At 45.5% G+C, this 12035-nt stretch overlaps 1 protein-coding gene and 1 long non-coding RNA gene across 3 annotated transcripts in view; one reads left to right on the plus strand and one right to left on the minus strand.

Annotated features, from left to right (window-relative positions):
* Positions 1–7375, minus strand: LOC115898258. Of its 2 annotated transcripts, XR_004057946.1 has the most exons (4): positions 6697–7375; positions 3573–3624; positions 3345–3492; positions 1–126 (listed from the first exon to the last, which is right to left on the minus strand). It is a non-coding gene; the product is annotated as an uncharacterized LOC115898258 (long non-coding RNA). The 2 variants fall into 2 exon arrangements; XR_004057948.1 differs by lacking the exon at positions 3573–3624 and having other exon boundaries at positions 3345–3477.
* Positions 7328–12035, plus strand: part of BCL6 (BCL6 transcription repressor) — a 23874-nt gene continuing 19166 nt past the window's right edge. The window contains 1 exon segment of the mRNA XM_010352590.2: positions 7328–7388. The gene's annotated coding sequence lies outside the window, so the exon portion shown is untranslated.

A 12035-nucleotide genomic window follows, 5' to 3' on the forward strand; every position in this document is an offset into this window, starting at 1 on the left:
ATTGCACTATGCATAAAACAATCATATATTTATTAACAGCATGCAATCATGGTGTCATAGAAGCCTGTGGTCCTACACTGGAGTCCACACACAAAACTTGCATATGATGGTCATCTTTTTTCAGTCCTGTTAGGATTGAAAGAGACAGGTATAGTCTCAGTGGAGATAATATCAAAAGTCTAATTTTATTTATTTATTTATTTAGAGACAGGATCTTACTCTGTGGCCCAGGCTAGAGTGGTGCCATCATAGCTCACTGCAGCCTCAAACTCCTGGGTTTAAGCAATCCTCCTGCCTCAGCCTCCCAAGTGGCTAGCACTACAAGTGTGTGCCATCATGCCTGGCTATTTTTTTTTCCCATTTTTTTTTTTTTTTTTTTTGAGGCGGAGTCTCGCTCTGTCGCCCAGACTGGAGTGCAGTGGCCAGATCTCAGCTCACTGCAAGCTCCGCCTCCCGGGTTTACGCCATTCTCCTGCCTCAGCCTCCCGAGTAGCTGGGACTACAGGCGCCCGCCACCTCGCCTGGCTAGTTTTTTTGTATTTTTAGTAGAGACAGGGTTTCACCGTGTTAGCCAGGATGGTCTCGATCTCCTGACCTCGTGATCCGCCCGTCTCGGCCTCCCAAAGTTTTTTTCCCATTTTTTTAGAGACAGGGTCTCATATGTTGCCCAAGCTGGTCTTGAACCCCTGGTCTCGAGTGATCTTCCCACCTCAGCCTCACAAAGTATTGGGATTACAGTTGTGTCATTGTGTCTGGCCTAGAAGTCCAAATTTGAGGCCTTCTTTGAATGTGCAGCCACAACAAATTGCTTTTGCAAGGCTGCCAACCCCATACCCTCTTTCCATAATATGCCATAAGAAAAGCATACCGGATTTAGAACTAGGACCTGAAAGTTCCAAATCCAGCTGTGTTAGTATTATAGCATATACAGCAAGTGGATTCTGTCTGGGCCTCAATTTCCAATGATATAAAATCAGGAACATCAGACTGGATAATGGCTAAAGACCCTCCCAGTTCTAGCACACTGTAATTTTCAATAGTCTTATGCTGGGGGAATACAATTGGCTCCCCTAGTCTTTGTATACAGGCCTAATATTCCAGAAAGTCTAAACCAGTGGAGGAATGGGGGTGGGGAGGTCACTGCTGATAAATCAGAGTCATTTTATTATTTTTTGGGAATGCCAAAGCCTGTTAAAGGCTTTAGATTGTCTAGGCAATTGGGCCTGAGAAACTTTAGACCTTTCTTTTTAAAGAATGAAGATCAAAAAAGGGTAAGAAATATTGATGGAAAGTATCTCATTGGTTTCACGTTCTGATATATCAAGACTTCTTCCTCTTTTTTTTTTTTTTTTTCCTTTAGTAAGGGAAAACTCCTCATCTGTTATTTCCTCTGACTTCAAATAATTACCTTTAATGCAGTGATGGCTGAGCCACCTCTACGTTTCTTACCAGGAATCTCTCTCTAGGTTTTTTTCTTTCTTTTTCTCTTCCTTCCTTCTCTCCTCCCTCCTTCCCTCCCTCTCTTACTCTCTCTCTCCCTCTCTTCCTTCCCTTGAATGTTATGATGTGTTTTTTACATCCACATACTACCCAGTGTACAAATGTCATCTCCTTCCTATCATTGATGGGGACGGTTTCCAAAAACAAATAGAAGGAAAATAAAAAAGGAAATATAGGGCAGAAAAGACACTTGGGAACTGTCACATTTCATTATGAATGCTGGAGGTCAAAGGTGCAAGTTCTTAGAACCTGCTTCCTCCACCTCAGTTGGCTTCTGAACCACTCAGCAAAATCCCAGACTTTGGTCTACAATTGGTTAAAAATTGATAGAGTGAGGATTCTGGGACTGCCTTCTTTACTTAGAAGTTTACATTTTAACTCCTTCCCTAGCCCCAGGTACACATATACACACAGCTCCTTTCCACTCCTCTTGCACAGTTCTGTAAATATGTATTGAAATGAAAGGTAGAGAACTAAGCGCAGCCATCCCGCAAATCATCGGGGGTATTCCTTCACACAGCTGAGGAAACGGAGTCCTCACAAGTGGCTTTGCTCAATGTCCCATAAAGAGTTTCAGGGAGAGCTGTAATTAGAAACCAAGGGTGTGTGTGTGTGTGTGTGCGCGTCTATGTGTGTGTGTTTGCAACAAATACAGTGTTTTTTTTTTTTTTTTTTCCTTCTCCCTACACTGTGCCCCTGTGGAGTTATATTTGTGTGTGTGTGCCTCTGTATGTACATAAGTTACACAGACACTGACATGTAGGAAACGTGCACCAAAGTGTCTGTCGTCTGACCTCAGGTAACAGTATAATGACTCGAATTTAAGGCAGCTGAAAGATTTCTGCCGGTGGAGGTTGAAATAAACAAGAAAAGCCACTGTGGAGATGTGAATGGAAAAGTACCGAGCCCTCCCTCCCTCCGCACATTCTTCCGCTCTCCAGCACTCCCTGCCATCGAGCTGGCTTCAGATAGGCTTCTGCATGGTCAGGTGTACAAGAGGGCGGTGTGGAGAAGAAAAAAAAAATGCAGGCACAACACGCAAATCAAGTTTTTCCACTTCTTGCCTTAGGTAGTAGAGACAGCTAAGTACAGCAGCCAGCAGCCCGGCAACGGCAGCGGGTGGACCAGCCACCCTGAGTTTACAAACACTGAAGTGCTTTCCTTCCCTCATCCCTCTCAGAGTCCAGCTGCTGCTTTCCTTCATGCTAAGGTTTCACAGGAAGTGAAAACTCTGCTATTCAAAACAGCGATCGAATGCAATAAACAAATCATTACACACTCCTTAACCCCCATCACTTCTCTATTTTAAGCTCCTGATATTTATTTCCATTTTAAGTAAGTGAGAAAAGTGTGGAAAATTAGTGTTTGGGAGTAAACTCTGAGACAGGCTTAAAAGATTTCTAAAGGAGAAAAAAAAATCTCAGAACAATAAAGGCTAAAAGTGGGCAGCATATGGATGAAAATTAAACACTGATACTTCCTTTTCAGAAGGTAGTAGCTGGAAATTATATATATTTTTTAATGTCTCAAAACTTTCTGCTCCTCTTGCTGTGTTAAAAACGCCTTTCTTTCTCCAAAGATACTACAAGGAGCTTGTTTACAACAGCTCTAAATGAAGGTTCTGAAATAAAATGAACAGGTAAAATTTAACAAGTCTGATAGATAATATCTCCCAAATCTATCAAAAATAGTGCCACGTACTTCAGTGTAGCTGAGAGGCATAAATAAACCCAAATGACCATCAAAACTCATTATGACTTGGAGTTAGCTCTGAGTTTTACAGTTTACAAAGAGACCATAGCAGCCTTGCTTTCCTCAGTTCTAAAAGGAAACAAGATACCCACCTACAGACTCAAGTTGTCAGGTTACCCCGATCCTCTAAAATGACAGAGGGCCAGCAAATCATGCAGACCTATTTTCAGTTGTGTTGTGTTCCTCGGGTCACACATCCTCCTAGTGAAGACCCAGCCTGTAATCCTGAAAGAAGAAAGCCTAGAGGAGGTGATTGATTTGAAAACTTCCTTCCAGCTTTAAAATCTATAGTCCTGTGATGTGATATCTTAAAGACCTACCAAGGTGCCAGAGGTTCTTGACAGGTGAAAACAACTTCCTCTTGTGAGCCCCCTTAGAAGAGGACAGAACCATGTTTGTTTCAAGGATAGGTTCTTTTTCGGCTATGACTGAATTGTGGGGAAGGTTTTGCAAGGGGCAATTGGATGTGAAGTCTGTTCTTTTCCTTAAATAGATGTAGTATTAGGACCAGGGTATTTTATTTTGTAATAAGGCTTATATTTACCCAGCGACAATGATCAGGGACCTATTCTTATGCCCAGTCCGTGAGGCAAAGAGGTTCCTGGTCCTCTATTCTGAGTATTAACAGCCAGTAACCATTAAATCATGGGACTAGGTGATTTGTAGTACCCCCAAGTCTGCAGGAATTATCCATACGACCCCAGACATGGAATCACTCTTTAGAGCTTCTTAAGGATGATTTAAAAGAATCAGAATACATTCAAGTCAGCCCTTTCTTTAATCCTATAACACGGCACTGCAGGAGTGAGGAAGGCCCACATAGTGATGCCAACTGGTTACTGAGGAGAGGTCAAGAACGAAAGAAGAAATGACATTCTGGAAGAAATTCAACTGGTATAATATTTGACAAAGTTACTTTCCTAGGAATTGAAAAGAGATTGAGAGGCGGGTGCACAATTTTCCTCACCATGCATTCAGTTGAAAGTAAAAGAGACTCACCGAAAAGTAAGTGTCTATCTTTAGAACAATTTCAATAATCATTTTCTCTTTCTTTCTAACTGGTCTTCTGTTCTGGTCAATTTCTTTCAGTGTAAACACATTGACTTGGCAAAAAGCAGTAGGAAAATGTGGCACTCCGGCACTTGGTCCCAGAAATAATGTGCTGGGAAGATCTGAGGTCCCTGGTGATGAGGTTAATTATATATAAACCAGGTCTGGTGGGTTCTCCCTCTAGGGGCTCACTGCAGAGAATTAAAGAGGGCTGAGGTATGAGAAGGGTGAATTCCTTCCCAGCCCCCACTCTAACTGGTTCTACTACTGCCTTAGGGAGCAGATTTCCCTTTGCTCTGCAGCGCCCCCATGGGGCTAAGAGTGGAGTGGCAAAGGGAACACAGGAGGGACAAGCTATGTGTGTTTCAGGTTTGGGGGGAGCGGTGGATGAGGCTGAATGGCAGTTTTGACCAAAAAAAAAAAAGTGACCAAAAATCAGAAAAGTAATCTTTTGAAGGACCAATAATAGGGCAGAGCCATACAATTCCCATTCCAAACCATATAGATACATCTCAGAAATCCCAAAGTGCTAATTGCTCATAAAAGAAAAAATTATCACACATATAACACACAAGGAAAATCCCTTCCGCAAAGTCGGGGTGTCATTTTGCATCCAGTGGGATTCATTTTAATCTCTTTGAAAATGAGAAGGAAGGGGACTCAAATGAAAAAGCAGATAGTCTGCCTTCTGGCAGAATAAATCTGAACTTGACAATATCATGTGTCTTTGGGGGTAAAACGTACATTTCAACAACAGTGACAGGATTAGGCCTATATATATTTTTCAAAAACCCTTCACAAGACAGGCTTTTCTGCAGAAGCTGCAGTAATCCATCTGTCAATAAGTATTAAAATATTCAAATTTCACAGGGACAGACACTCAACGCATGTTTCCTAAGCTCCAGCCCTTGTGGAAAATAATCAACCTTTTTGCACCTTTCTGGGTTTTAAAACCTAAAATACAGCCTTTAAAAATGTGTGTGTGTTGTGGGGTAGTGGAGTGCATTGCCAACAACATTTTCAGTGATAGATGGAACTTCTTACGGGACTGTCAATGAAAGAGATTTTCCAAATATCCCAGCAAACAACAATCTTTCACAGCTCTGATCTCTCCTCCATTATAAACCCAAATTTTGGGTTGGGATAGGTAGATTATTTTAGGACATATCTTTATTAGAAATTAACAAGTGACGAGATTTTGTGGAACATTTAAGAACTCATTTGTAATTTAATAAGTCGCTTGAAGGACTCTTACAGCCAAGACTCAGAACAGCCTGACCTTTGAAAGCTGCTTCTGGTCCAAACATTTTGGGCTAATTCTTGAGGAATCTGAAATATTATTTTCCCCTCACACCCTTCTTTTAAGAGAGAGACATAAAAGAAACAAGAGTCTCCCTTATTCAGGGATGAGTAGGAGGGGAAAAAACCCCAACCAACATTTAAATAAGGAAACTAGCAGCTCTGAACAAACAAACTAGGACCCACAATGAAATGATTCTGCACTGCAATTGCCTTTAAAAAGAAAGTAATAGAGAAAAAGAGAAGGAAAGATTTTCCCCTTCTTCTCTTCCCCCCCACCCCCAACTCAGCTTCAAAGCTAAGAAGACTGTGCTGCGTGTAGTGCGTTGTAGTTGTAGCAGTCTGCTCTAAATACAGGCAGTATCTGTGATACTGGCACGGCAGGCCTTTAGAATTCCCTCCGGCTGATCTCTTAAACACAGACTGAAGAGATTTTTTTACAACGACCTTGAAACGAGCCCCGAAAAAAAATATCAAGACCTTAAGAGAAAACAAAACACAAACAGGTATGTGGCTCACAGAATTCTGTAGAAAACACACACACATACCCCACACCCCCTACACACACACACACACACACACACACACGTTTCTTGCAACAAGAAATTTCTTAAGAGTCAACAATAACAGATTAAACCCACCACTTGCTGTCCTGGAAAGAAACAAACCAAACCAAAACAAATCCTTTGAACATTTCTCTTAAGTGCAGGAGAGACACACTTCAGCAAAAGTCCAAGGGGAAAAAGAAAATTGCACCAAAGGAAAAAAAAAAAAAGTGGGGGCTGGGATTGTTACATATGGCCAAAAATTTAAGCTTCTTTCAACAGTGTTAGTATTGAAATAACACATCTTCTTTAAAACGCTTGAGGGATTAGATAGGAAAAGAAAAGGCACGCACAAAAAAATCCAACCGATGCCGATCCTATGATTTACGTAACACCACAAACTTGCAAAAGGCAAAAAATCAGAAGCAAAAATCCATAAACCATCAAAATACAGCAACCAAAAATCCCAAGCCACCACACCAGAAAGAAAAAACCCCAGAACGACAGCAAAAACCCCTGTCCTAAACAAAAATAAAGCAAATGAACCCACCGAAAACTGCTTGGCAAATATTTTTCTCGTGGTGCCTAATATTCTAGCTGGAAAGAGCTGTGGTGTTTATTGTTTTTTTTTTTTTTTTTCTCTCTCTCTCTCTCTCTTACTTGCCTCTCTAACCCTACTATATATAACATACTTTTTCCAGTGGTTCAAACCTCTCGCTCCCTTTTGTGCATTTAGCTCGATCTGCTGAGTTTATGGGTAAGAGAGGAGGAATTAGCCCCAGACCCAGGGAAAGCAAAGCGCACTCCCCCTCTTATGTCACCGAATAGCAAATTAGTTCTCAGAATTCCAGAGGCCGAGCTTTGCTACAGCGAAGGCGCCGACGTCACAGAGGAGGAGCCCACGTGACGGTGGCGGAGCAGGCCATACCATCGTCATGGGCCCGGGGAGGGAGAGCCACATTCAGGCCCCTCGAACCTCGAACCGGAACCTCCAAATCCGAGACACTCTGCTTATGCGGACCTCGAAATATGCCGGATAGCGAAAAAATCTTGTGGCTTTGAGGGCTTTTGATCGGCCAGGGGAGGTAAAAATCTCAGAGAGCTGACACCAAGTCCTCCCCTGCCACGTAGCAGTGGTAAAGTCCGAAGCTCAAATTCCGAGAATTGAGCTCTGTTGATTCTTAGAACTGGGGTTCTTAGAAGTGGTGATGCAAGAAGTTTCTAGGAAAGGCCGGACACCAGGTGATTATTGCTGTTGCTGCCGCCGCCGCTGCTGCTGCTACTGCCGCCGCCGCCGCTGTTGCCGCTGGTGCCGCTGCCGCCGCCGCTGCTCATGATCATTATTTTACCTTTTAATTCTTTTTTTCCGCTCTTGCCAAATGCTTTGGCTCCAAGTTTTCTATGTGTATCTATTGATATAAATGTATATATTTATTTATTCTAGCTGTCAGGTGTTAAAATAAATACCGAAGATTAGTCCCACGTCTCTCCCACTCTAGGATATAGATTTTTATGTATTTATTATTATTGTTGCTGTCTTTGAGTGAATCGGCCGGTTTGGGGAGGCTTTTGCCACCCTCCCTGGTGTTGTTTTGGTTTTTGGAAAGGAGGTGGAGGCGAGGAAGGAGGGGAATTAGGGGGCGGCCGGAGCAGAGAGGACGAGACAGTGCTTGGGGGTGATTCGGACAATTCTGGGGGCTGTCTGGCCCCAGACCGCGGAGAGGACGCGCGCTCGCGCTCTCGCTCTTTCTGCTGCTGCTTGCGTACGGCTTGTGATCTCTCTGGATTCGTGCGGCTGTGTTTTTCCCTCTTTTCTCGCTTGCAAACTGCTTTCCTTGCTCCCTCGCTCCTGACCTCCCCTTCCCTCCCTCCTCTTTTTCCTCGCCTCTTCTTCCTTCCCTTCCCCTGTCCTTCTGGGTAACTCCGGGAGGCAAAAAGGGAGTCTGCCCGCTCGCTCGCCCCGCTGGCTCTCTTCCATCGGCCTCGGTCTTTTAGATTCCCTGCCTTCGAGCCGAACCGAGATTTGGAAGGAAAAAATGCAAGCGAACTCCTCGGGTTTTTGTTTTTGTTTTTGTTTCTTTTTGGTCATAAATCCAGATAAGATGAAGTATCGTGTCTACTATTTCCTTTCAGAGCCGTGATCTTCCTAACGAGAGCCGAGTGTTTTGGTGTCCCCTGCCCCTGTGTTTTGGGGAGCTTGGGGGCGGGGATGTTGAACACTTTGAAAATTATTCTTTCTTGGTTGTAGTCGAGGGTGTCGGGAACCTCCGCGCGCTCTCCCTGCTCATCCCGAGGAGACAGACTGATGGCGGGACAGGGTTTCTGGGGTGGGTGGGAAAGGGGTGCGCATTGCACCTGCGATGCCTTTCAGTGTGCTGGGGGACTCAGGGAACCTCGACAGGACAGCCCGGGAGAACGAGAAAGGTGGCGGGATTTCTGGCCGCCGCGGTGTTTGTATTTTGGGTGCTGCGTGACTCTGTGTTGGCTCCCAATGGCTGTTCCCTCCCTTTCCTAAATTTTATTTTATTTTTTTCCCATGGTACAAGCTCTGTAAAAAGGGAACTGCGGGCCTGAGCGTAGCGGACGCCAGGCTTCAGATTCCCGAGGTCCTTACCTTGGGCGAGGAGAAAGACAAACAGAGCCCCAGCCCGCGTTCCTTATGTGCAAGACTCGGGAGGAGAGAAGGGCACTTTGTGGCTGTGGCTGGGGGGACCCGGCGCGGGAGGAGCGGGCGCGGGCGCGGGCGCGAAAGGGAGATCTTTGTGAGTGATTTTGCAAAAATAGATTGTGAGGTTGGTTGGATGTGCAACCTGTGGCTCTCCTCGAGGGAGTAAGAATGGGGGAAGGCGGCGGCGGCGGCGGCCCGGGGAGGGAGTGGGTAGAGTTGGAGCCTCAGAAATCGGCTGAGCTCCGGGGGCGGGCGAGGAGAAGGGGGGGGCGGGCAGCAGGAGCTAGGGGCCACCCCGCTGCCGGATGTAGTGACCGTGGTAAATGTCTTGAGAACTGTGGGTTGCGTTGCCTTTATGATGCCGTGTTATTGGAACCCTGGCGAAAAATGGAACTAGTGTTGCAATAATGAGTTTTAAAGCTCCCCCATGGAAAACAAAAACACAGCCAAACCAATTTTTTTAAAAAATGAAAAAGACCCTCTGTGTTGTGTTCCCTTCTACGATGGTTGAGTTGGTGGCTGGGGTTTGGGGGTGGGGGGTCCTCACAGTTGAGCAGATAAATGACCCCAAACCAGGTGCTGAAAGTCCCAAGCTGTTACAGGGCCCCTGACCACCTCAAAGAGCCAATCTCCACTCCACCGCCCCCCTGCTCACGCCACCCCACAACCCGCCAGGATTTAATCTTTTATGGATTTTTTTTTCAATCAGTTTATAGTTTCCAGGAGGAAAGTCTTGTAACGCTTTACTTTTTCTCTTCTTTTTTTTAAAGTAAAGTAAGTGTCAGTAGATGTGTTTTTTACAGTCTGGATTAAAAAAAAGTGGGGCAGGAGAGAGGGAACCAGGGAAAGGGCTGTTTAGAAATACAGTTTGTGGCTCTGAGCGATGCCACCGGCTTCCTCTACAGAGACTGCCAGTTTCCCTTTTTCTTTGCAAGGTGTGTGTGGTTTTAATAAATAACTTTAAAAAAAAGAGGGGGCGGCAAGATCCATCAGGAGACAGGTATCTATTTTGCTCACTATTTACTACCAAGAGCCTTTGGCACTAGAACAGAACCTCGTAAATCTGCAGCCCAAGTTGAAGTTCATCTGGCCCTAGTCCACACGCTATTCCTGGAGGTAGCAAACATGAGCTCAAAGGAGAGAGATGAAATCACATTCTTGCTTTAAAATACATACTTTTTAAAAAAAAGACGAAAAGGTATTTGTCTCTGGGGGAGAAGGAAATGGCGAACAAGTACCAGGAGATGGGCATTCCCTTACTCTAATGACTGCAGTTGAGTCTTCAAGCCAAAATAGAAACCTGTAGATGGGAGCTCTCTCTCCACTCCCCCCCGGCACCGCCACCCCAAGTTTATAAATAGAAGTGTCCAGTATCCTCAGTATCCTATTTGGAAGACTTTCCAATACTAGAGGCTGAAGCATTGGCTAGTTTTAAGGGTCTGTTGATAGGGACAGTAAGGCTAGATGTTGTTCATGAAAACTAGGGACTTGAAGGAGACAGCCAGACAAAGTGGGAATTCTCCAATTGTCCCTTTTCTTTTCAGTTTTGAAAGGTTTTATTCCAATGCTTTCTTGAAAAGACTAACTTATTCTGGGTTTGGTGGATAGGAATGGGACTCTAAATTCTTAAGTTGTCATTTGCTGAGCCCTTGCAGAGTTCCAGTTATTGGTTGAGTAAATGGTAGCCAGGCTAGATGTCAAAACCCTTCCTTCCCTCTATCCCCTACAGGGTAATGACACTCACAACCCACTTTGTTGTGAAAAACTTAGAGATTTAGAGGAGGCGGTGCAGCAGCGCCACCCCTCGGTAGGTGAAACTATTGGCAAAAGTCAATTTTTGAAAAATATTGGGAAGTGAACTTATGAAACATTTTTCCCCCAGAGATTTAAAAAAAAAGGGGGAGAGATAAAACTAACGGATAAAAAGGACTTTGCAATTTACCAAGTAGGGAAGAAAAATGTTGCTTTCCAACTAGGATGGTGTTATAATAGGCAACGTAGTTCATATATATATATATATGTATATATATATTTGGTGGGGGGAGGGTCCCTGGTTGACTTTAAGTAGAATAGTTCTCCAGGCGGAGGTAGCCCGACCTTCCCCTTGGACTGACTTCTCAGGGCATCTTAATTCTGCTGCCTGTCGGATACCGAGATAGTGAGGGATGTTTAGGTGTAAAACACCATAGTGGCTGGAAATGCTGTAGTTTTGCCGGCGGTGGCAGGACGTATGTGTAGGGGGTGTGTTGAGGAGGTTTGTGGATGGCGTGGAGCAATGGTAGGCTGGTCTGTAGCCCTCTGTGAGTCAACATCGAATGGCGCGTGCCGGTTTCCAGCACTGCGCAACAAGTGGGACCGCCGCTGCCGCCGCGAGCACAGCGAGGGTGCAGCGTAGTGGCAAAACTGGCTGGTTTCTCTTTGCCCCAGTGGAAGCCAGGAACGGCCCCTCCCAACCCTCCCGAGACCCACAACTTCACCAAAAGACCATACCCGACTCCCCACTCCCCCGCTTTGCCAGACGCAGTGAGCCTGAGTGGGATCCAGCTCTCGGCCCCCAGCGCCCCTTTCCTCCGAGAAGATCAGGAGTTTATTCCCGACTTTCTTTGCTGGACGACCAGTGTTTGGCAAGAATATCTGCCAATGCCGTCGAGTGCCATTCTGCTTTTTGAAGACAAGTGCACCTTCTTTCCCCTCCCAGTACATAAAGCTTTTCAGGGGGTGGGGGGGGGAATCAACTTATGATACATGAAACCAGCCCCCAGATACCACGTTGTGGTTGCTAGAGGCGGGAGCATCGGGAAGAATGGAATGACATCCACTAAATTAAATGTTTTCTAGCTTTGCTTTTAGAGGCAATCACACCCCCAACCCTCGCCCCCACCAGACAGAAAATAAAGAGGGGCGGGTAGGGATCGGTGTGGAAGCTGCGGCCGCGCGGCGGTTCTCGGACGAGCTGGCCTGCCACCTAGCGGTGGGCTGAGATCGAGTTCGCGGTCATGGGCGCTGGGCTCGCCATTCCACCTCCCGGGCGGCGGTACCCTGACCGATGCTAGCACTGACAGAAGGAGGGCACCCTCCAATGGGGATGGCATGCAACCTCCAAAGTTTTGACAAGAGGGGTGAAAATCAGAAAGGCCTCGCTGCTCGCCCATCACTCAGCGATGAGCATCTATTTCCACTAAGAGAAACCACAAATAACCCGCTTCGAACACACCATCTTC

This window comes from Rhinopithecus roxellana, chromosome 1 (assembly GCF_007565055.1).
Source record: "Rhinopithecus roxellana isolate Shanxi Qingling chromosome 1, ASM756505v1, whole genome shotgun sequence".
Classification (NCBI taxonomy): domain Eukaryota; kingdom Metazoa; phylum Chordata; class Mammalia; order Primates; family Cercopithecidae; genus Rhinopithecus; species Rhinopithecus roxellana.